This window comes from Giraffa tippelskirchi, chromosome 8 (genome assembly GCF_054371585.1).
Source record: "Giraffa tippelskirchi isolate mGirTip1 chromosome 8, T2T-mGirTip1v1.2.pri, whole genome shotgun sequence".
Taxonomy (NCBI): Eukaryota; Metazoa; Chordata; class Mammalia; order Artiodactyla; family Giraffidae; genus Giraffa; species Giraffa tippelskirchi.
The window spans coordinates 105,091,460-105,114,788 of record NC_137282.1 but is presented as its reverse complement, the minus strand read 5'-3'; the positions used below and the strand labels follow the sequence as shown (position 1 = coordinate 105,114,788).

Sequence of the window (23,329 nt, the reverse complement as noted above, 5' to 3'; positions counted from 1 at the left end):
GCCTGGGACAAGAGGAGCTGTGGTGAGTTTAGATGACTCAAGTAATTCATAATGGATGGGGCCCAGGGTTGGGTGGAGGTAGGCAGGGGATAAAGAGGCCAAGAATGGGAGAAGATGATGTCAGACAGGAAAACAGGACAAAGTGACACTGCGTGTAGAAGACAAGTGAGAAGCTTGAAGTTTATTCCTGGGGATGAGGGAGATGATAAAGCGTTTTATGTAGAGTTATGACATTTTTATTTTTGAGACGTGGCTTTTCCCATCACAATAACTCAGGGAGAGATCAAAGTAGCCAGAACCAGGATGGTACTGAATAGATAAAGAGACATGATTAGTTGCACTAGGAGAGGAGGAGGTGAGGGGGCAGGAGGAGACAGGATGACTCCCAGGATTCTGACTTCAGTTACGGCAAGGACAAGAAAGCCACATACAGAGAAAGGGAATTAAGGTGGGAAAATGAAGTTAAGGTGGCTGGACATGTTGAGTTTGAAGTAGATTGTTGAATGCATGGTTTTGAAAGTTAGGGAAGATAATTGAGCTTGGGTACCCATCACCATGTACAGAAGCCAAAGTGATAGATGAAACATCCCAAGAATACCATACAGAGCAAGAAGAGGCCAGACCCTAGGATCAAACCCTCACAGCACTGACACTCAAGAATGGGCTGAAGAAAAGCAGTAGCCAAGAGAATCACAAAGATAGTCGGGAGGTAAGAGGGAAAACAGATGAGTGGTATCTGGGAAGCCAAAAGGAGCTGCTTCGGCATGAGGAAGTGGCCCAGTGGTATCAAACATGGAGTAACATAAGTAGGGCGTAGTGTCCACTCAATTTGTCAACAAGAGGTGGCTGGTGTGTAAGAAGAGTCCAGATATTACTGGATTAGGGGCCAGATTGCAGTGGACCAAGGGGGAAAGTAGGTGTGAGGAAAGGGACACAGTACAGCCCATGGGCACTCAAACCCACTGTACAAGAATCACCTGCAGAGCCCTGTCTCCAAAGGCAAATTTACACGACGTGTTTGTTTCATCTTGCTACTGGAACAAATGGCCACAAACTTAGTGGCTTAAAGCAATACAAATATCTCACAGTTCTGTGGGTCAGAAGTCCTCCAGGGTCTCACCAGACCAAACTGAAGGTATCAACAGAGCTCCGTTTCTTCTAGAGACTCCAGGAAAAATCTGTTTTCTTACCTTTTGCAGCTTCTAAAGGCCCCCTTCATCCATTTTCAAAGCCAACAATGTTGCTTCTCTCTGTTTCTTCCATAGTAGCATCTCCTTCTTACCCTCTTCTTCTGAGACCTTTACCCACTTTTAAAGACCCCCATGATTACCTGGATAATTCAGGACAACTCTATACCATGAGATCTTAACTTAATCACAGGGAAGGTAATGGGTCCTAGGGATTAGGACACGGACATCTCTGGAAGGCGGTTATTCTGACGTCATATATGGGTGAAATTAAACCCCCGGTGATTCTTCTGAGCAGCCAGGATTAAGCAACCCTAGACAGAGGAAGAGAATGATAATGGAATTGATAGAGTTTTAATCTTTGTTTTGCCTTTTAAAATGAAGTGTGCAATAGCAGAAATAAGAAAGACAATCATTTCAACTCCTAGCTTTTCTTTTTCCAATGGGGTCTTAATAGCAAAATCATGTTAGGGAAGAACAATTTTTACCCGACACTTTTTAAAGTCTGCCCAGAACCCTTTCCTCCTTCTTTCCTTACTCAAAACATGACATATTGTGTGAAGCTTCCAAACCCATAGTTATAATTAAAAAGATGAGCAAAAGATATGCAGTTGCACATTCAAGGTGAGCCTGCGGATTCCAAAACCTAAATTTATAGAAAATGAGCTTTTCAGAGACAGAAACTGAAGAGGCTAATCTTAAATGAAACTCAATTTTCTCCAAGTCAGCGGTCTGAGGTTACTTGAGACCCGCCTTTTGTCAGCACTGGGGAGTCAGAAATGAAAGCGTGCGGAGATGATCAAATGCCAAGACTGCCATATTGCACAGGGAACGCGACCATGTGTTTTGGTTGGAAGAGGGAAGAGTGTTCAATTAATCCTGAAATGTTTGCAAAAACAAATGATGGGCAAAAAGGAAACTCAACTTGAAAGGGGTGTGATTCTTTATGAAAGAGCCATCTCCACCAGTCTGGCAGCCGCAAAATAAACACATCGGCCAGCCAGGCCGGAGCAGATAATTAGGAATGAGCAGCAGCACATGGACAGTTTCCATTAAAACCAAGGTGGGGTGGCAGATGGGCAGGCCTCAATGGCCAGCCTCGGTAGCCCAGCACTGCGGGCTTGGAAGAGTCTGGACCATGCCTCCCCTGTTCTTCCCGGGGCCCGAGGACCAGCCACTCCTCCTCCAAACCTCCGGTTGGCATGGGAAGGCACACCTCCTGCCCATGCAACCGTCTGCACTCACCTCATCTCCTGGCCAGCAACAGGGGAGCACTGGGCCAGAATACTAATGACGAAGCCGCTGGAGCTATCCCACGGGCCTGTCAGAGTGAGGGGACTCCTTCTTGCTCTTCAGACCCTGCCCTGTCGTGGGCACTCCCAGGATGGCAAAGTACTTGAAGGTTGCCATGCCCTTGACCCCTTACAGGCAGCAGACAAAGAGCCACCAAAAAACTATGTATTCTGTTTAAGCAATTGCCTCATCGTTATATAAAAACATGAATATTTACGTAATTCAGTGAAGGCAGAGTGCTGATCCATGCAGAACGAAGGCTAGCGATTACAAGGGCACAGTTGCCGCTGTCCTCACGGTCGAGTCTGGGTCACTAAATAACGGAGCCTTTGTGGACAGACCTGTGCCTACTTGACAGTGAAGCACCAGTTTGACAACAGTGATGCCCCCAGCTCCCTGAGCAGGGCCCCTTCCTGACTGCTCTGCACTGACCCAATAGAATATTTGATTCGTGTTACTGGAAAAAGCACTATTGACTGCCAGATTGGGGTGAACGTGTTGGAACTGACAGAGTCAAATATAAGGGGAGCCAAAATATTCTGAGGCTTCCAGACTCCTGCCCCGCCTCCCCGCTGTCTGGCTCCTCCTGAGGATTTGACACACTAACAGGGGCAGGTCTGTATTCAGCCAGCTCACTCCCCACCCCTTCCAGCCCTTGTTCTTCTCCCAGCCTGTGCTCCCAAAAAACCGCCACTCACCATTCAGCACATCTGCCTTCCCCTTCTGCTTCGGGCTTTGCCAGCATGGCCCCTGCTCCTCCTGACTGAAAGACAGTGTCAGGAGGATCACAGAAGACAGTGTCACGACCATTTGCCTAGAGGGACCAGACCCTCTCACGGTTTGCTGTGGGCTGACTGCGTCTATCTGCTCAGAGCTGCCTCTGCTCCTGGCACACAGTGGGGCCTCTCCTCGAAGGCAGGAGTTGCTCCAGGGGCAAGGCTGTTTGGAAGTGGCTGCACCCTCCTGAGAGATGCAGTCTGCTTTGTTATTGGACTGTGCATTTCCAGACTTTTTTTTCCTTTACATATAACTGCAAAGAGGCGTGTGTGCAGGTCAGCTGCCTGTTTCTTCTTCCTCTGCTCTGCTTCTGTATCTGCGGTCAGCTCTGCCAGGGAAGGTCCTGGTGGAAGGCTGGAGGGGAGGAGGCAGGAGGAAGCCTTCCTCGGCTCCCTATGGCATCTCCTCCAGGAGGACCAGGCCCCTCAGGTTCGGCTCCAGAGTGTGACTCTGATTTTGGAGGCCTGTCCAGCTGTCTTCTCCCCTTGTTCCTCTAGCAGAGCGATGGTGGCAGCTTCCTGCTGTTGCTCATCCCTGGATGATCTCAAGATCTTCTATTGGCTTCTCCATTCTTCCATCTCCTGAAACCAATTCGCTGTACTAGATTCACTCATAACACCATCTTAACCATTTCTGAATGTGCAGTTCAATAGCATTAAATGTATTCACCATACTATAGATTTGGTATATTTTAAGTTCTAGAGAAGTTTCTCATTCTCCTGGTTGATATAGCTCTTGGATTATTTTTTTTTAATATATATATATATATATATATATAAACAGGTTTTCAAAGTAGAATTCTGGTTTGGATTGTTCACCTATTATAGCATTAATATAATGATGATCTCCTTGAAATGGAAGTCATATCTGGCATGCAGTGGCAACATCTTCACTTAAATTATCAGCTGAAGATTGCCTGGGATCATGTGCCAGTTAAGACAAGGCTTTGGGAAGTCAAATGACCCCTGCACTCACCTGGTGTAAGCTGTTAGGTGGTCAGCTGCTTCTAAAGGTGCCGAGAGCTTCCAGAAAGGAAACTATAAGGTCAGGCACAGAACCACTGAGATGCTTTGACGTCTTTAGAAATGTCTCTTATTTCTAGTAATCACTGGGTTAAGTTCAGTTGCTCAGTCATGTCCAACTCTTTGCGACCCCATGAACCGCAGCACGCCAGGCCTCCCTGTCCATCACCAACTCCCAGAGTTTACTCAAACTCATGTCTATTGAGTCAGTGATGCCATCCAACCATCTCATCCTCTGTCGACCCCTCCTCCTCCCGCCCTCAATCTTTCCCAGCATCAGAGTCTTTTCAAATGAGTCAGCTCTTTGCATCAGGTGACCAAAGTATTGGAGTTCCAGCTTCAGCATCAGTCCTTCCAATGAACACCCAGGACTGATCTCCTTTAGGATGGACTGGTTGGATCTCCTTGCAGTCCCGGGGACTCTCAAGAGTCTTTTCCAACACCACAATTCAAAAGCATCAATTCTTCCGCGCTCAGCTTTCTTTATAGTCCAACTCTCACATTGTACATGACTACTGGAAAAACCATAGCTTTGACTAGACAGAACTTTGTTGGCAAAGAAATGTCTCTGCTTTTTAATACACTGTCTAGGTTGGTCATAGCTTTCTTCCAAGGAGCAAGCGTCTTTTAATATCATGGCTACAGTCACCATCTGCAGTGATTTCAGAGCCCAAAAAAATAAAGTCTGCCACTGTTTCCACTGTTTCCCATCTACTTGCCATGAAGTGATGGGACCAGATGCCATGATCTTAGTTTCCTGAATGTTGAGCTTTAAGCCCTCTTTCACTTTCCTCTTTCACTTTCATCAAGAGGCTCTTTAGTTCCTCCTCACTTTCTGCCATAAGGGTGGTGTCATCCGCATATCTGAGGTTATTGATATTTCTCCTGGCAATCTTGATTCCAGCTTGTGCTTCATCCAGCCCAGCATTTCTCATGATGTACTCTGCATATAAGTTAAATAAGCAGGGTGACGATACACAGCCATGACATACTCCTTATCCTATTTGAAACCAGTCAGTTGTTCCGTGTCCAGTTCTAATTGTTGCTTCTGACCTGCATACAGATTTCTCAAGAGGCAAGTCAGGTGGTCTGGTATTCCCATCTCTTTCAGAATTTTCCACAGTTTATTGTGATCCACACAGTCAAAGGCTTTGGCATAGTCAATAAAGCAGAAGTAGATGTTTTTCTGGAACTTTCTTGCTTTTTTGATGATTCAGAGCATGTTGGTAATTTGATCTCTGATTCCTCTGCCTTTTCTAAAACCAGCTTGAACATCTGGAATTTCGCAGTTCAAGTATTGTTGAAGCCTGGCTTGGAGAATTTTGAGCATTACTTTACTAGCATGTGAGATGAGTGCAATTGTGCAGTAGTTTGAGCATTCTTTGGCATTGTCTTTCTTCACTGGGTAGATTTGTCTGAAAATTTGGTCCTGAAGCACATAGTACATGTCACAAAATAACACTGTAGGTTGAGTACAAAACCTAGCCATGTCTCATACATTAATGTCAGAACATTAGTTGTAAAGGAGTAGATCCTGAGTCTTGAGAGGAGGACATTTGAATATTACATAGTTTGACGATGCTTAGAACCTTGCAGGCAGTCCATCTTCCCTTATCTCTAGAAACTATCCTTCCCTTGCTTAAAGTCACTATAATGTAAAATAATGATCTTACCTTAAGCAACTTTTGCAATGGGATAGTATTCTCAAGACCCATTCCTACTAGTTCTTACTGCCTCTGGACCCAAAAGTAGAATCCGATCCCACTGTAAGGGGTGAATTGCAAGGTGTGCTCTGGGAAAGACATCCTATACCCCAAAGGAATTATATACTCTTGCTAATTCTTAAGAGCAGAAACCTGGAGAACAACTGTGCAGTCAGATTCTAAGGCTAACAGCCTAAGAATAGAAAATAAAATTAGATGAGGCCAAATTTGTCAATAAGGATACTCTTATTCAAGATTCCAGATAATGTTCTAGCTCCTGCAGCTAGAAATATCTCCAACAGTGTTCTTGATTGGTTGACTGAGCCTTGGATTCAACTGCTTACATTCAATTACATCAAGATACTAAAACTTCCCTAGTATAATGAGCTCTGCATGTTTCTGTCAGTACCACAGTCCATGGATTTAGAGAATGCCTCATTTATTATGATGGTATCTCATACAACATTCTGAACAAGCAATACATTTTATAGTGAAGGGGATGCAGCAGTGGCTTCACACCCATGAAATTCACTGGCCTTGACATATCTCTCAAATGCCCTGAAGAAGCTGGCCTGATAGAATGGGTTGTTACAGACTCAGTCACAGGGTCAGATAGGATACCATACCCTGTGAGGCAGGATACTGTCCCAGAGGATGCAACATATGCTTTAAACTGAAATAAATGGTCACTGCTCTTTCTTCTACAATCAGAACATACAGATCTGGGAACCAAGAGATGAGGACTGGCTCCATTCACTATTATACCCATTCTCAGAGATTTGCTTACTGTCTCTGCAATCTTGGAGGTGTTCCAAGGAGTGATTGCTTCCACAGGGAAGAGGACGAGGAGACTGCCAGCTAGCTAGTAGGATTTCTGCATGCTCCTGGATCAACAGAAAATGGGGTTGATTTCAATTATCAGGGGGATATTGGGTTGCTTCCACACAGTGGAGGCAAAGAGGCCATCACAGGAGCCCAGGGATAATCTTAGATGCTGCTTATTACTTCCAAATAGAAGAATAGAGAAATCCACGAAAGTCACAGTCACTAAAGACTCAGAACCTCCAGGAATTGTGATTTTAGTCACCCCAGCAGGTCAAGAACCCCAACCAAGTGGAGTGCTGACTAACAGCAAGGTAAAAGGGAATGAGTGGAAGAAAGAGGAAGATATAAAATCAACTGTGCTCTCATGACCAGTGACAGAGATGGTGGCTTTGTGAAGTGAAGTGAAAGTCACTCAGTCATGTCCAACTCTGCGACCCCTTGGACTATACAGTCCTAATCCTCCAGGCCAGAATACTGGAGTGTGTAGCCTTTCCCTTCTCTGGGGGATTTTCCCAACCCAGGGATCGAACCCAGGTCTCCTGCCTCACAGGCGGATTCTTTATCAGCTGAGCCACAAGGGAAGCCCAAGAATACTGGAGTGGGTAGCCTATCCCTTCTCCAGTGGATCTTCCCGACCCAGGTATCAAATTGGGGTCTCCTGCATTGCAGGTGGATTTTTCCCTGAGTTATCAGGGAAGCCTGATGATGGCTTTAGCAGCTATGATATTTTATTACATTTCTATCGTTCAATTCTTTTTTTTTTTTCTGTTCTCTTATTTTTTACACCAAGTGTCAGAAGTTTTAACTTTACAATTAACTCAGCAGACCACCAGACTGTGAGAACCCACACCCAGACATTTGGGAAGGATGCTATCAACCAGAAGCTATGTGCTTGAAGCAGGTGATGACAATGAAGTGACTTCAAGTCTCCCCTTGTTGAGAGGGTGAGAACATTTTGGCTTATACGACATGTCTCAAGTCAGGCAGATGAGTATGGACACCAGATTGCAAAAGAGATACAGTGTGGAGGTCCACGCCTGATTGCTTCATAGACACTCCCCGTTGCTCTTCTGCTCTGTTCTGTGCTTCCGGGAACTACATTTCTCAGACTCTCTTTCCCCTGGCTTCTGAGTAGATGTGACCAATAGGCTAAGATAGGGGAATACTGGACAGCAGGAGGAGGAGAGAAGAAAAGGGTATTTCTCCCCCTCATCCTGCTTCCTATGGCTTCTCTATAGCGGCTGCAACTCCTCCATGGGTTCAGCTCCCATGAGACAGGCTCGCCATGTACATGAGTAACTCTGGCAAGAATACTCTCCTCACTCTGCCTCTCCAGTGTAAGCGTGCTTTTCACCTTTGTAATCAATTCCCTGTGTAAAATTTTCTCGCTTTTAAATATTTATAGGACTTTTTGTTTTTCCGGTTGAACCAAAACTCATAAGAGTGTGTTTTGTTGTAATAAAAATAAGCTATAAAGCTCCACAGACATAGAAAACAAAGTAATGGTTACCAAAGGAGAAGTGGGGACTGGGGGAAGAATAAATTAGGAGTTTGAGATTAACACATACACACTACCATATATAAAATAGATAAATAACAAGGACCTACTGTATAGCACAGGGAACTATACTCAATATTTTGTAATAACCTATAAGGGAAAAGAATCTAGAAAAGAATATATAGAGATATATATCTGAAGCATTTCCCTGTATACTTGAAACTAATACAACATTGTAAACCAACTATATTCCAATAAAAAAAATAACCTATATATTGTTCAACAACTTGTTCTTGAAACCTACAATGTATCAGGGACACCCCTCTATTTCAGACAAACAGAATTTCTCTTTTTTTTAAAGATACAGTTCACATACCATAAAATTCACCCTTTTAAAGTTTACAACTCAGTGGTTTCAGTACATATTGTTCACAACATTGTGTAACCATCACCACTATCTAATTCTAGAATATTTTCATCACTGCCCTAAGAAACCCTATCTGTATTCATTAGCAGTCACCTGCTATTACTTCGGAGAAGGCAATGGCACCCCACTCCAGTACTCTTGCCTGGAAAATCCCATGGATGGAGGAGCCTGGTAGGCTACAGTCCGTGGGGTCGCTAAGAGTCGGACATGACTGACCAACTTCACTTTCACTTTTCCCTTTCATGCACTGGAGAAGGAAATGGCAACCCACTCCAGTGTTCTTGCCTGGAGAATCCCAGGGATGGCAGAGCCTGGTGGGCTGCCATCTGTGGGGTCGCACAGAGTCGGACACGACTGAAGCGACTTAGCAGCAACAGCTATTACTTCCCTTTCCCCAGTCCCTGGAAACTATCAACATATTTTTCATAGCCTCTTATTTGACATTTGATATGAATAGAATCATATAATCAATCCATGAACTTGTATGTCCAGCTTTTTACACTTAGTGTAATGTTTCCAAAGCTCAACCACATTATAGCAAGAATCAGTACATCACTTCTGTTTACACCTGAGCAACATTCCATTGTATGGATATACCACCTTTTGCTTACCCATTCAATAGCTGATGGACATTTGGGTTGTTTCCACTTGTGCCTGCATGCTCAGGTGCTTCAGTCACGTAGGACTCTTTGTGATCCTATGGACCATAACCCGCAGGCTTCTTTGTCCGTGGATTTTCCAGGCAAGAATACCAGAGTGGGTTGTCATGCTCTCTTCCAGGAGATTTTCCCAACCCAGGGATCGAACCCGTATTTCCTATATCTCCTGTACCGCAGGCAGATTCTTTACCCACTGAGCCACCTGGGAAGCCCAGTTTCACCTTGTTGGCTATTATGAATAATGCTGCTACAAACATTTGTGTACAAGTATTGTGTGGACATAGACTTTCAATATTATTGGTTATATCCTGCTGGGCCATATGATAATTCTTTAACTTTTTGAGGAACTGCCAAGTGCTTCCCAAAACAGCTGTATCATTTCACATTTCTAATTCATTCTTTTTAAAAGCTATGCAAAATTACACAAAATAGCAACATAGATTTTCCATAATTAATTCAACATTTCCTCTATTGAAATACATTCAGGTTTTCTCCATTTATCTTTTATAATCACAATTAATCACAATTAATCATTTATGAACATCTAATTTTGTGCACCTCCATAAATATAGGGATTCTTGCACTTGAAATTACTATGTCCCTTTAATTTTTGCTTTTAATATTTTGCTTTTTTTTTTTTTGCCTTTTACATTGCTTTTTAATTTTTTATTATTTCAAGTTTTGCTTTGAAATGTGCTCGAGTGCCCCCCAAAAGTTGTTATCAATCCATACTCATCCAACAGTGTAGGCGAGAGACAATTTGTTCACCTCTCTGGTAACACGGGGTATGGTTCTGTTTTTGCCAACCTGACAGAGGAAAACTTTGTTTTCTTACTCTAATTGTACTGCTCTGCTCGCTAGTGGGAGTAAGCATCTTTTCAGGTACTCATATATTTATTACCGAAACATAAATAGCTAGATTGGGTGATTTCTAAAAGCCTTTGAAGCTCTAAAATCTGACCTGTGTGATTCATGCTCTGGCAAAAGGAGACGGTTACAGCAATGCTGGCTGAAGCCAGGACTGGCTTTATGGAGCGTGTGATTGTCTAATCGTGTTTCCCAGGTGCTGCCACAGGCCCTCATATTCACCAATATTCTCCCACAGGGTGCCACTGGTAGAGCCACATCTCTTTCTATTTAACCTAGAAAAAGATGCCAATACCTTCAGGACAGGCACAAGTCAGCACAACCAAGGAGATCAGAGCAAGTCTGGATTGACGTTAGGAACCAAGAAGGCAAAAGGTCTTAGAAAAATGAACCTGGAAGACTGAAGGACAGAACTGACCTTCTCCTCTTTACCTAAAGCCAACTGTTTCCCAGAGGGGAGACTGCATTATAATGCAATGGGCCTTGGATCTAGAGTTAGAGGATTAAGGGTCTAGTCCTGACTCACTCATGAGAGCTTGGGGCATTTCCATGACTCACTTTTCCAGCCTGTTAAGTGATAATATTCTCTATTATTCCAAATTATTCTACGTTCAAATAGGGGAGCAAGTGAAAATCCAACAACAACAAAAAAGAAGCATTCTACCTAAAGCCAGCGCTGTGGGTTCTCGCCCACGTCCAGTAGAGGGGGAAGAAGCATAAACTGGCCAGCAGTCCAGATGAAAGGGACTGGCAGTGTGACTTCTCCACTCAGCCAGAATCCCAAAGCAACTCTTAGAAGCACACAGATTATGTAACATCCTAAATGGGAAAAGAACTTGAAAAAGAACAGGTATGTGAACAACTGTATCATTTTGCTGTACACCTGAAATTAACACAGTGTTGCTAATCAACTCTACTCCACATAAAATAAAAAGGTTAAAAATTTTTAAATAAAACAAAGCACAAAGGTTTTAAAACATATTCACATTGCCAAAAAAAAAAAAAAAGTCGCCCTGCACCCACACTTCCCCATTCCAGAAGCCAGCACACCTGAATTCCAGCATCTACGCTGCTGCTGCTGCTGCTAAGTCACTTCAGTCGTGTCCGACTCTGTGCGGCCCCATAGACGGCAGCCCACCAGGCTCCTCCATCCATGGGATTTTCCAGGCAAGAATACTGGAGTGGGGTGCCATAGCCTTCTCCGGCATCTATGCTAGCTTCTCTCCATCTCCTAAAAGATGAAGACAGTTGTTTAGGGACCCAGATGGGCTTTGTTTCCATTTCACTTATTTTTCGGGTCATCTTATTCTACCATTTTTCCTCTGTTGTTCCAATTATTTCTCAAATTTCCACATTTCCTTGTCAAATTAATTGGTGGCTAAACTTGGAAGGCAGCTGGCGGGCTGACCCAGCTGTGTACCAGAAACAGTCAACCATCCAAGTAGAGTTCACACCCTCCAATCCATAATTTCACAAAGAGATGACATTTTCCTGGCCCCTTGACATCTAGATGTGACCACATGACCAGTTTTCACCCATGGACTTCAAGTTAGAATCATGTATCTCATTTCCTAATCAGAGTTTTTAATAAGTGGTAGTACCTGCTTCACATTCCCTTTCATCTTCTGCCAGTTGGATGCAGATGACAACAGGGCTTACAGAATGGCTGAGCCGTATGATGAAAGGAACCTGGATACGTGTGTTGAAGAAAGCTGACTTCCTTTGACTATTATATAAGTGGGAAATCAAATTCTATTATTTAATTTTGAAGCCTACTTACTTTAGCAGCTACCATTACTTTAACATCCTGCCTGAAAACATTTCAACAACATGACCATTATAATAAACCAGCTAACAGCAAACCTCATGTAATTCCCAATAGATACCTTCCTTAGAACCTAGAAGTTTCATCAAACAGAAAGCTCGTTAAATTATCCTCATGCCATAGGACAGCTCAATTCTATCATACCTTGCAATTCTTGGCTTATACTTTGAAAATCTCTGAAGCATGAGAAACAGATGTTTTACAACAAAATTTACAACATATTGATTGTGTGTTACTGAAAATTATCAGGAAGTATGAAAGAGTCAAAGAAATAGTGTAAGAATAAGATTAGTCTTGTCCAGGAGCTTAGAATTTAAATGGGAAGAAAAGATGCTCACAGAAATGACTTTAGGATTGTATGTCTGGTTAGTATCAGGAATAGGTGGTCTAGGGCTTTTCAAGAGGGTGAGATCACTTTTATTGGGGTAAGGGACAATAAGGTAAAGCTTCATGGAGGATGAAATTTGAGCTGCGGCTTACAAGTTGAGTGGAATTAAGTTGTGGAATCATACACAACAGCCAATAGAAATTTTTTTTTTAATAAATTTATTTATTTTAGTTGGGGGCTAATTACTTTACAATATTGTAGTGGTTTTAGCCATACACTGACATGAATCAGCCATGGGTTTACATGTGTTCTCCATCCTGAACTCCCCTCCCACCTCCCTCCCCATCCCATCCCTCTGGGTCATCCCATTGCCCCAGCCCTGAGCATTTGTCTCATGCGTCGAACCTGGAATGGTGTTCTGTTCCACATAGGATAATATACATGTTTCAATGCTATTCTCTCAGAACGTCCCACCCTCACCTTCTCCCTCAGAGTCCATAAGACTGTTCTATGCATCTGCGTCTCTTATTCTGTCTCGCATATAGGGTTATCGTTACCATCTTTCAAATTCCATATATATGCATTAGTATACTGTATTGGTGTTGTTTTTCTTTCTGGCTTACTTCACTCTGTATAATGGGCTCCAGTTTCATCCATCTCAATAGAACTGATTCAAATGTATTCTTTTTAATGGCTGAGTAATATTCCATTGTGTATATGTACCACAGCTTCCTTATCCATTCGTCTGATGATGGACATCCAGGTTGCTTCCATGTCCTGGCTATTGTAAACAGTGCTGCGATGAACATTGGGGTACATGTGTCTTTTTCAATTCTGGTTTCCTCGGTGTGTATGCCCAGCAGTGGGATTGCTGGGTCATATGGCAGTTCTATTCCCAGTTTTTTAAGGAATCTCCACACTGTTCTCCATAGTGGCTGCTACTCAAACTCTTCCAGAAAATTGCAGAAGATGGTAAACTCCCAAACTCATTCTATGAGGCCACCATCACCCTAATTACAAAACCAGACAAAGATGCCACAAAAAAAGAAAACTACAGGCCAATATCACTGATGAACATAGATGCAAAAATCCTTAATAAAATTCCAGCCAATAGAAATTAAACAAACAAGTTAAATTACTATTAGACACTAGAAATCTAGAAAGTTTTGAATGCCAGGCCAAGGAAGTTGGACATCATTATAAAGGCAGCAAGGAGCTGATAGTTTTAGGTCCCCCTTAATTCCTAGAATTTTCTAGCTGAATATATGACTTCCCACAGCAAAAGCCATGACAGCTCTCTATTCTTTTCAGATATATTCCAAGCCTCCTCAATTTTCCTATGGCATATTTTCATGGCCCCTAAATTTTAGTTATTTCCACCTTCATATTTTTATTCCATCCTTATATACCACTTGTATATTTGTTATTTAAATTTTTTATAAGTCCACTTCTAATTGCCTCCTAAGCAAAAATTATGAAATTACGGGGTAGACATTGATGTTGGGTAAAATTTTTTCTACTACATAGTCAAATAAACACTTACCCATTAAAATTTTTAAAGTTTACCATCTACATATGCTCAGTTATCATTAATGGTTAACAGATTACACTTGGAAAAACATGGTTCCACTCTGAACCATCACACATCTTCTCTCCCGGATTCCAACTTATCACTTATCTTTCCATATTCATGCCCCCAAAGCAGATTTTTTGTCCACTTTGGATTTAATAACTGATAAGTAATGTTGCCATGCTTGTTTGCTTGCTTGCTTGCTTGCGAAGTCGCTTCAGTCATGTCCGACTCTATGCAACCCCATAGACGGCAGCCCACCAGGCTCTGCCATCTCTGGGATTCTCCAGGCAAGAGTACTGGAGTGGGTTGCCATTTCCTTCTCCAGTGCATGAAAGGAAAAAGGGAAAGTGAAGTCGTTCAGTTGTGTCCAACTCTTAGCGACCCCATGGACTGCAGCCTACCAGGCTCCTTCATCCATGGGATTTTCCAGGCAAGAGTACTGGAGTGGGGTGCCATTGCCTTCTCCGAATGTTGCCACAGACAATCCTAAAATCTTAGTAATTCAACAAAACGAGAGTTTATTCCTTGCTCAGAACATATATGGGACAGCCCTCCTCCACATTGTAGCTAAATCATCTGGGAAAATGGACTACAGGGTCACCATGGACAGGAAAAGAGAAAGAGATCCTGTGGATTCACTGAAGGGTCAGGCCTGGGAGTAGCCTATATCACTTCTGTCTACATCCCACTGGCCATGTAGCCCTGAACCAACTTCAAGGGAGACTGAGAAAAACAGTCAATCTCACAGTTTATTGGGGAGCACTGAGGGTCTCCACCACCTAGTCTCCAAACTAGGTGTTCAGTTCAGTTGCTCAGTCGTGTCCGACTCTTTGCAACCCCATGGACTGCAGCATGCCAGGCCTCCCTGTCCATCACCAACTCCCAGAGCTTACTCAAACTCATGTCCATTGAGTCAGTGATGCCATCCAACCATGTCATCCTCTGTCATCCCCTTCTCCTCCTGCCTTCAATCTTTCCCAGTATCAGGGTCTTTTCTAATGAGTCAGCTCTTCACATAAAGTGGTCAAAGTATTGGAGTTTCAGTTTCAACATCAGTCCTTCCGATAAATATTCTGTACTGATTTCCTTTAGGATGGACTGGTTGGATCTCCTTGCAGTCCAAGGGACTCTCAAGGGTCTTCTCCAATACCACAGTTCAAAAGCATCAATTCTTTGGCGATCAGCTTTCTTTATAGTCCAACTCTCACATCTGTACATGACTACTGAAAAATCCATAGCCTTGAATAGATGGACATTTGTTGGCAAAGTAATGTCTCTGCTTTTTAATACACTGTCTAGGTTGGTCCTAACTTTTCTTTCAAGGAGTAAGCATCTTTTAATTTCATGGCTACAGTTACCAAACCATAAAGTCTACCACTGTTTCCACTGTTTCCCCATCTATTTCCCATGAAGTGATGGGACCAGATGCCATGATCTTAGTTTTCTGAATGTTGAGCTTTAAGCCAGCTTTTCACTCTTCTCTTTCACTTTCATCAAGAGGCTCTTTAGTTCTTCTTCACTTTCTGCCATAAGGGTGGTGTCATCTGCATATCTGAGGTTATTGATATTTCTCCTGGCAATCTTGATTCCAGCCTTTGCTTCCTCCAGCCCAGCATTTCTCATGATGTACTCTGCATATAAGTTATATAAGCAGGGTGACGATATACAGCCGTGACGAACACCTTTTCCTATTTGGAACCAGTCTGTGGTTCCATGTCCAGTTCTAACTATTGCTTCCTGACCTGCATACAGATGTCTTAAGAGGCATATCAGGTGGTCTGGTGTTCCCGTCTCTTTCAGAATTTTCCACAGTTTATTGTGATCCACACAGTCAAAGGCTTTGGCATAGGTGTACTGACCTAGAAAGCCCGTGGATCACTGCTCCAAAACTGTCCCCAGGACAGGCCAGTGTATCTCAGAATTAAAAGATCAAATGCATTTGCTTAACTAGGCAGGTATTTTTTCATCAAAATAGTCACTGAGGAATTCAAGGAACCAAGCCTAGCATTCATTCTCTCTGTCCTTCCCTCATTATGATGAAGGGCAAATAGAGGACCATAGCATTTCTCCACTTTGACTAGACTTGCCTTTCATTCTCCTTATTGGAGTTTGAAAATAGAGGCTGTATTAGTTTTCTTTTGCTGCTGTAACAAGTTTGGTGGTTTAAAGAACACAGACTTAAAAAAAAAAAAGAACACAGACTTATCACCTTACACTTCTGTTGCTGAGGCATCTAAAATGGGTCTTATTGGGCTAAAATCAAGGGTCAGCAGAACTGATTCCCTTTCCATAAAATCTACAAGAGGATCTGTTTCCTTGACCTTTCCACCTTCCAGCGGCCACCCACACTCCTTGGCTCGTGGTTCCCTTCCAACTTCAAAGCAGCAACACTGCACTGACTCATTCTCATATCTTATCACTCTGACACAGACTCTTTAGCCTCCTCTGTCCACTTTTAAGGACAATTGTGATTGTATTGAGACCATGAGGATAATTCAAGCTAATCTCCCCATCTTAAAGTCAGCTGATTAGCAAATTAATTCCATCTGTATCTCATTTGTGGTGGTGCTCAGTCGCTCAGTTGTGTCCAATTCCTTGTGGCCCCACAGACTATAGCCCACCAGGCTCATCTGCCCATGGAAATTTCCAACCAAGAATATTGGAGTGGAGTACCATTTCCTGTTCCAGGTTATCTTCCCAGCCCAGGGATTGAACCTGAGTCTCTTGTGTCTCCTGCATTGAAAGGCAGATTTTTTACTACTAGCACCACCTGGGAAGCCCATTTGCCATGTAACAAAGCACATTCACAGATCCTGGGAATTAAGACTCAGATATCTTTGTTGAGGGGATTATTCTACTTACCAGAGACCCACAAACTATGGGTTTTATCAGTCTAGTGTTTTCCTTTTCTTTTCTCTTTCAAAAATGTTTTTAGAAATTTAGTTAAATATTTTTAAGATGAGAGGTTTTGTGTATTTTTAACCTATCCACATCTAGAAACCTCAGGGGCTTTCCAGGTGGAGCTAGTGGTCAAGAACCACCTGCCAATGCAGGAGACACAAGAGATGCGGGTTTGATCCCTGGGTCGAGAAGATCCCCTGAAGGAGGAAATGGCAACCCACTCTAGTATTCTTGCCTGGAGAATCCCACGGACAGAGGAGCCTGGTGGGCTACGGTCCATGGGGTTGCAAAGAGTCGAACACGACTGAAGTGACTTAGCATGCATACGTGCAGAGACTTCAGCCATCTAGAAACAAGGACCTGGATTTCCTCATCAAAACAAAGGCTGGTGCCCAAAGTGATTCCCCCTTTAAATAGGACATGACGCTCCCAGGCTGCTGTAGTCTCCACCTCTTCCCAGTGCCACCTGCTCCTGGCCCACTTCAGGCTATGTGACCAGCCTCACACCTTAAATTTGCAAATTCTGACCAGTGGATCACAGACTATCATTTTACCCTCTGTTGTGGACTTCAGGGACCTTCATTAGCTGTTGGCAGCAGGTCTTCCCATTCAGAATTCTTCCATCTGCACAAAGGCGTCATGGCAGCCCCCTCTTCTGACTCCAGAAAGTAAACAAGGCCTGCAGGCATGGAAGGGGGTTTGGTATGGCTGGATGATCACAGGCATTTGAAAGCCCCTCTCGTGGGCCACTACATCATAAATCCCCTCAAGAAGCAGGGACCGAAGTGCATATTGGAGCAAGGGACAAAGTTTTAATTTGCCGTTGCTCCATCAACACCCACCCCCTCTTCCTTTTTCTCTTCAGTCCTTGCTACAAGCTCCCCTCTAATGAATTTCTTTACTCTGACAGCAGGCCGGCTTCTGGCTCCCAGCCAAGCGGCACACTGCCTTTCATTGTCCTCGTGGGTTTAAGTGAAGGGCATCTCACTCAGTTTCACTTGCAGATGCTCACGGATGCGGCACTGGCGTTAATAACACTGCTGGCCCGACCATTCCATCTTCATCAGTGGCCACGCATCAGGCACAGATGATAAGTTGCCTGGGCTGCTGGGGAGATGAACTCTATTACCCGGGTCAGGCTGCAGGGCCTCTGCACCAAATACCTGAAAATCACGTTAGCCCGGAAAAATCTCTTGCATCACACCAATAGTGGGTAGAAGAAAGAGACCTTAAAGATCTAAATTGTGTTGAAATTCTTACAGAGGTCATGACAGCAAGAGACAAAGGCAGTAACTTTGTCACTGAGTCCAGTCAGTGTTTTCCCAATCTCTGTCATTTGAGCTCCACTTTTGCAGTTTTTGCCATTGCTGCATAATACCTGTAATTTTATTCATTTAATATTTCCCTTAAATCAACTCATTGATTTGCTTTTCTTTAGCCCTATCCTAAGTAATAGTGATCATAAAACTAGAGCTTAGATGTGCTGGTTTTACCTCTTTAAAATACACATTAAAGTTGGAATGTTTATTTAATTCATTAAAATTAGGATATTAATATTAAAATAAGAAATGTTGACCCACATATCATCTAAAGTTATCTTACATTCTCTTCACTGGATGCAAACCATACCATGTTTCAGAAACCACAGATCTAATCCATCCTTCCAGCTCAGAACAGAATCTCACCTGAGTTAAATGATCAGGTTACCCCTATTCTCTAGGTTCTCTGGGTAAAGTTTCCAAAATCCTGACAGTACTGATGCCCAAAGGTACCAACATCACTGAGAATTTCTTTCTTACATCTCACCTAAATATTTCCATCTGTAGTTGATAGTGGCAGAACCTGGAAATCTAGTGAAACCGTTAGTCGCTCAGTGGTATCCAACTCTTTGCAACCCCATGAACCATAGCCCGCCAGGATCTTCTGCCCATGGAATTCTCCAGGCAAGAATACTGGAGTGGGTTGCCATTCCCTACCCCAGGCAATCTTCCCCACCCAGGGATCAAACCTCGTCTCCTGCACTGAAGGCAGATTCTTTACCATCTGAGCCACCAGGGAAGCACCAAATCTAGACCACTCAGCAAATGGCTCTAGAAACAGTCCATCTCCTTAAATGCAGCAATTCCTAGATGGCATGGCAGAAACCAGCTTGGAGCTAAAGCCTCCAAGTTCAGAGATGGACATGGCCCACATTTTAGAGGTGGACAATTAAGAAAAGAAGCAAATTACAAAAAGTAGTGTGAGTAGGTGAGGCGACTGAACAGCTATATCCTAGAGCAGAAGTCAGCAAACATTTTCCTGAAAAAGCTAGAAATCAAGTGTTTTGCACTTTGCAGGACAGATGGTCTCTGCCATAACCTGCTCACCTCCGTCAATGTAGTGTGAAGGCAGCTATGGACAGTACATAAACAAGTGGGCGTGGCTGTGTTCCAGTAAAACTTAACTTACAAAAACAGATGGAGACCATAGTTTGCTGACTCTAATCTTAGTGGATTGAATGATGAGATTCACTCAACACAGATGGAAACTTCTCCTGGAGTATTAATCAAGTTTTTTCAGAGTAACAAATAGTGCATATGTTTTTTATACTTACATTATTATAAATTTCATAGGTATAATTATAAATCTAATTTTATATATATATATATACATACATACATATTATTTATATATGTGTGCAAATATGTATAATTTGGACTTCCCTAGTGACTCAGATGGTAAAGAGTTTGCCTACAATGTGGGAGACCTGGGTTCAATCCCTGGGTTAGGAAGATCCCCTGAGGAGGGCATAGCAACCCACTCCAGTATTCTTGCATGGAGAATCCCCATGGACAGAGAAGCCTGGCGGGCTACAGTCCATGGGATTGCAAAGAGTTGGACATGAATTTATATATATATATGATTTAGATGTACAAAAACATGTAATTTATGCATGTAGAAAAACAAAATGTATATATGTATAAACCATAGAAAGTGAACGAAAGAAAGAAAATGAAGTCACTCAGTCGTGTCCAACTCTGCGACTCTTTGCGACCGCATGGACTATAGCCTACCAGGTTCCTCCGTCCATGGGATTTTCCAGGCAAGAATACTGGAGTGAGTTGCCATTTCCTTCTCTAGGAGATCTTCCTGACCCAGGGATTGAACCCGGGGCTCCCCCATTGTAGGCAGATGTTTACTGTCTGAGTCACTATATATGTATAAGTTAGAGAGAGAATTATTATAAGGAATTAGCCCACATGATTATGGAAACAAGTCTCAAGATCTGCAAAGTGTCAGCAAGCTGGTGACCTAGGAGAACTGTCAATTTAGATCTATCAGAGTTTGAAGACCTAAGAACCAGAAGAGCCAATGGTTTTCAGCCTGAAAGCTGGCAGACTGGAGACCCAGGAAGAACTAATGTTCCTATTGTGGTCCAAAGACTGGGGGGGCGGAAATTCCAATATCTGAGCCCAAAGACAACCAGGCAAAAAGAATTCTTTCTTATTCAGAGGAGGTCAGCCTTTTTTTTTTATTCAGACCTTAAACTAATTGGATAACATTCACTCACATTGGTTAGGACAATCTGCTTTACTTAATCTGCAGATTTTAATGTTTAGTCTCATCCAAAAACACCCTGACAATTACACCCAGAATAACATTTTACCAAATATCTGGGTACCCATGGTCCAATCAAGCTGACACATAAAATTAACCATCACCCTGGCAAGGTTCTGTCCTTGGTCCTGGGGCTGGAAGTTGTCAGACAAGGATGAAGGCCCAGATTTGCGGTGAAGGCAGAGCTGAGAAACAAGTTGGATGTGAGATATTTGTTAAACTGCTGGAAGAGTCTGAGGAGGGACACAACTTATGAAATACAAGGCTGTCAGAGCTGGACAAAACCTTCAAGATCACAAAGACCAAATCCTTCAGTTTTCAGATAAGAAAGCTAAGCTTTAGACAGGTCTAAAACAAAATGACATACAGGTTGAATAAGAAATTATACACCACAAGTTTTTTAATTAATTGCAGAAGTAGAGAACAGGAGAGATTTGACTAAACTATATGTGGTTCACAAGCAATAAAAAAACTAGGAGTTTAGTTACAACAGCCCAGTGAGAGTTAACAGAGTGATGCAAGTCCCAACAATGATTTAGCAGCTTCAACATGGTTCAGTGGAAGAAAGGTGCTCCAGTTAAGGGAAATAATGCTTCTGTATTGCTTTGCCCTGGCAAACTGCTTCTGAAGTGTTGCTTCCAACTGGGGACCACACACTTTACCTTTCACAGGATTACTACTAGAGAGGATCAAGACCCTCACTCATTGAGCATCCTCCATGGCCAGGCCAGGACGAGAGCTGGGCATTTCTGGTTGTTGTCGTTGTTTAGTCACTAAATTGTGCTCAATTCTTTGCAACCCCATGGACTGTAGCCCACCAGGCTCCTCTGTCTATGGGATTTCCAAGGCAAGAATTTCAGAGTACATTGCCATTTCCTTCTCAAGGGTATATTCCCGACCCAGGGATCGAACCTACATCTCCTGCATTGGCAGGTGGATTCTTTTCCACTGAGCCACCAGGGAACCCCAGGCATTTCTGGTACCCTCATAATAATAACCTGCTAAGACTACTTTAATATAGAAATACAAACATTTGTTTTTCTTCCTTTTCTTCACTGCACTAGGTAGTACAAGTTTAAGCCCCACTTCACCTCACTCTTTGAGAAAAGGTGAACTAGTTCCATTGACTGGAACTCTTGTACCCAGAAGTCTGGGAGCAAATTAAAGAGAAGTTGTCCAAGAAGATAGAGGTGTCTCTACCCAGAAATAGCAGGTGGACAGAGCACCATGAATGGGCACCACTTGAGGATCCAAGTGGGAGCCTCCATTCAAGTGAGCAGCATCCATCACCATCCTCAGAGATTATGCTGACCAGTCCCTGAGAAAGACTCCATGGGAACTTCACTTCACTGAAGACCACACAGCATGTGGTCAAGATTTTTCTTGGTTTTCTTCTGAGTTTCACTGAACATCATAGGAGTGGGGTAGGGCCCACACATGCCTGCACCAGTGGGGAACAATCTGAACTAGTGGAGAACGCCCGAGCTTGCCCAATAATAACTCCCCCGTTACAGCACTTTATCCCCATTTTCAGATGATGATGCTGATCCAAAGTTAATGTACCAGTAGATTAGAACCCTCATTTGACTCAAAGCCTATGCTTTGTCCACTATATGATACTCTCTTGATGGATGGAGTAAGTCCAAACAAGAGCCTCTAAGACACTGAAAACGCAGAGCCTAGAGGAGACTTCAGAGTAGAGGCAGACAGGGAAGAAACTGGTATCTCCCTTTGAATATTTAAAGTGTTATTATCTGAAAAATAAACTGTTCTCTGTTAGTCAGGAGTGGACCTTGAATCAGCCGGAAGTGACAAGGAGATAAAGTTCAGCTGATGGCACTAGAGGGACCCAATAGACAATGGACTTCCTCCTGGAGCAGTCAGATATCTGTCACTGGGTATATACAAGCAGGTGCTGAGTGAGCAGGTCAGGGATGTGGAACATTGAGTAGGAGATTGTGTCTTGCTGTCCGTAGTCTTTCCTTACAGTAAGATTCTATGAAGCCAAGAAGGCAGGAATTTGGCAGAAACTCTGAACTGTGACCTTATTCCTGGCTCCATGGTCCATGCTTCGGCTCACCCAAAGCCACCAAAGTTCCTCATCACCCAGCTATCCTTGGGAGATGCCCCCTGCCTTCACTCTCTGGATTATTGCATTGGCCCCAATCCCCACTGCTCCAAGAGCTCGTAAGAATGTGTCTTAACCCAAGCTTCCACTTGAAACTTCTGCTGCCTGACCCACTTACTCCACAGGGCCCTTCAATACCAGAGCCTGAGGGAAAGCAGATGTCATGGGGTAGAAGGTCAAGGCATATCCAGCAGGAAATTTCTGGCCCCAGAAGGCCCTCGTGAGGCTAACAGTACTGATTCTTCATCAGACCTCACTGTCCTTTTCAAGTATGACTTGTGTGTTCCATGAAACAGGTCAGTGAGAGAGGACACACACATGAAATCTACCCACCTGCTGAGTCAGAGTGTGGAGAGTGCCTCGGGAGTGGTGGAGGCTGGAGGGGGTTGTTGGAGGGGCTGCTGGGAGAGCGGGAGGTTCCACCTCAGGCGGGATGAGGGCACGTGAGGGCAAGAGTGGAGGAGGCTGTTAGTGGCTGAAGTCTCCGGGAAATGACCACCCTGGGGTCAGAGGGTGACGGAATGTCCACACCATCAACGTGTGTAGAGACTTAACCTCCTTGGGCCTGACACTTCCAGGGCTCTAAAGTCGCTTCAGAATGGGAGAAACTGCAAAGGAGGGCCTCTCCCCTTTCTCTGGAAAAGCAGCCTCTCACACACCACATCACTGTGTCCATGTAATATGGGAATCGAGAGCAAAGGCTGCGAGGATAGCTGTGG

The 23,329-nt window shown here is 43.5% G+C and overlaps 1 long non-coding RNA gene across 1 annotated transcript in view; it reads right to left on the bottom strand.

Annotated features, from left to right (window-relative positions):
* Positions 1 to 447: 447 nt before the first annotated feature.
* Positions 448 to 23,329, bottom strand: part of LOC145516767 (uncharacterized) — a 168,398-nt gene continuing 145,516 nt past the window's right edge. Inside the window, exon 3 of the long non-coding RNA XR_014061747.1 lies at positions 448 to 3,838. This is a non-coding gene — a long non-coding RNA (uncharacterized LOC145516767). The remainder of the gene's footprint in view (positions 3,839 to 23,329) is intronic.